Source organism: Colobus angolensis, unplaced genomic scaffold (assembly GCF_000951035.1).
Source record: "Colobus angolensis palliatus isolate OR3802 unplaced genomic scaffold, Cang.pa_1.0 Scaffold78, whole genome shotgun sequence".
NCBI lineage: Eukaryota > Metazoa > Chordata > Mammalia > Primates > Cercopithecidae > Colobus > Colobus angolensis.
Genome location: NW_012121598.1, coordinates 8,268,078 through 8,270,521, shown reverse-complemented (window position 1 = coordinate 8,270,521; position 2,444 = coordinate 8,268,078). Strand labels below are relative to the sequence as shown.

At 45.6% G+C, this 2,444-nt stretch overlaps 1 pseudogene; it reads left to right on the top strand.

Annotated features, from left to right (window-relative positions):
• The first annotated feature begins 343 nt into the window (after positions 1 to 343).
• LOC105502236 lies at positions 344 to 1,719 on the top strand (annotated as a pseudogene).
• The last annotated feature ends 725 nt before the right edge of the window (positions 1,720 to 2,444 follow it).

Genomic DNA, 2,444 nt, shown 5'->3' with positions numbered 1-2,444 from the left:
ACAACAGATATGAGTAGATTTCAGATGCAGAAAATATTTATCTTGCCATTAATACATCCAGATAGACTGCTGTGATACCATATTCTCAGAGCAGGCACATCTTAATTGAGTTAATGACTTCCATTCATCTGTGTGATTCCTCAATGATGTATTTTCCACATTATTCAGTATGTTTCACTATTGTCATTGAAAACTGAGCCAAATTAGGCAGTTTCATCAGATTTGGAGATTAGCAGCCCTTTAGCTGATACAATAAAACTATGTAAAAGAGCATATAGGGCTTTTTCACAGCAGGTTTGCCACCAGAACACAGGTGTCATGAAAACTACCCCTAAAAGCAGAAATGGGAAAGGCAAAGACTTATATCAACATTGTCATCATTGGACACATAGATTTGGGCAAGTCCACAACTACTGGCCATCTGATCTATAAATGCAGTGGCATCGACAAAAGAACCATTGAAAATTTGAGGAGGCTGCTGGGATGGGAAAGGGCTCCTTCAAGTATGCCTGGGTCTTGGATAAACTGAAAGCTGAGCGTGAACATGGTATCACCATTCATATCTCCTCGTGGAAATTTGAGACCAGTGAGTACCATGGGACTATCATTGATGGCCCAGGACACAGAAATTTCATCAAAAACATGATTACAGGAACATCTCAGGCTGACTGTACTGTCCTGATAGTTGCTGCTGGTGTTGGTGAGTTTGAGGCTGGTATCTCCAAGAATGGGCAGACCTGAGAGCCTGCCCTTCTGGCTTACGCACTGGGTGTGAAAGAACTAATTGTTGGTGTTAACAAAATGGATTCCACCGAGCCACCCTACAGCCAGTAGAGATATGAGGAAATCATTAAGGAAGTCAGCACTTACATTAAGAAAATTGGCTACAACCCGACACAGTAGCATTTGTGCCAGTTTCTGATTGGAATGGTGACAACATGCTGGAGCCAAGTACTAACACGCCTTGGTTCAAGGGATGGAAAGCCACCTGTAAGGATGGCAATGCCAGTGGAACCACACTGCTTGGAGCTCTGGACTGCATCCTACCCCCAACTCATCCAGCTGACAAGCTCTGCTTCTCCAGGATGTCTACAAAATTGGTGGTATTGGTACTGTTCCTATTGGCCAAGTGGAGACTGGTGTTCTCAAACCTGGTATGGTGGTCACCTTTGCTCCAGTCAACATTACAACTGAAGCAAAATCTGTTGAAATGCACCACGAAGCTTTGAGTGAAGCTCTTCTTGGGGATAATGTGGGCTTCAATGTCAAGAATGTGTCTGTCAAGGATCTTTGTCGTGGCAATGTTGCTGGTGACAGTAAAAAAGACCCACCAATGGAAGCAGCTGGCTTCACTGCTCAGATGATTATTCTGAACCATCCAGGCCAAATCAGCCCTGGTTATGTCCCTGTACTGGATTGCCACATGCTCACATTGCTTGCAAGTTTGCTGAGCTGAAGGAAAAGATTGATTGCCATTCTGGTAAAAAGCTAGAAGATGGCCCCAAATTCTTGAAGTCTGCTGATGTTGCCATCGTTGATATGGTTTCTGCCAATCCCGTGTGTGTTAAGAGCTTCTCAGACTGTCCACCTCTGTGCCACTTTGCTGTTTCTGATATGAGACAGACAGTTGTCGTGGGTGTCATAAAAGCAGTGGACAAGAAGGCTGCTGGAGCTGGCAAGGTCGCCAAGTCTGCCTAGAAAGCTTAGAAGGCTAAATGAATATTAACCCTCGTACCTGCCACCCCAGTCTTAATCAGTAGTGGAAGAATGGTCTCAGAACTGTTTGTTTCAATTGGACACTTAAGTTTAGTAGTAAAAGACTGGTTAAAGATAACAATGCATCCTAAAACATTCAGAAGGAAAGGAGAATGTTTTGTGGACCACTTTGGCTTTCTTTTTTGTGAGTGACAGTTTTAAGTTATTAGTTTTTAAAATCAGTACTTTTTAATGGAAACAACTTGGCCAAAACTTTGTCACAGAATTTTGAGACCCATTTAAAAAGTTTAATGAGATCGAGGGCGGAGCAAGATGGCCGAACAGGAACAGCTCCAGTCTCCAACTCCCGGCGCGAGCGACACAGAAGACCGGTGATTTCTGCATTTTCAATGGAGGTACTGGGGTCATCTCACTGGGGAGTGCCGGACAATCGGTGCTGGTCAGCTGCTGCAGCCCGATCAGCGAGAGCTGAAGCAGGGTGAGGCATTGCCTCACCTGGGAAGCGCAAGGGGGAAGGGAATCCCTTTTCCTACCCAGGCGAACTGAGACACACAACACCTGGAAAATCGGGTAATTCCCACCTCAATACTGCGCTTTAAGGAAACGGGCACACCAGGAGACTATACCCACACCTGGCCGGGAGAGTCCCACGGCTACGGAGCCTCCCTCATTGCTAGCACAGCAGTCTGTGATCTAAGCACAAGGCAGCAGCGAGGCTGGGGGAGGGG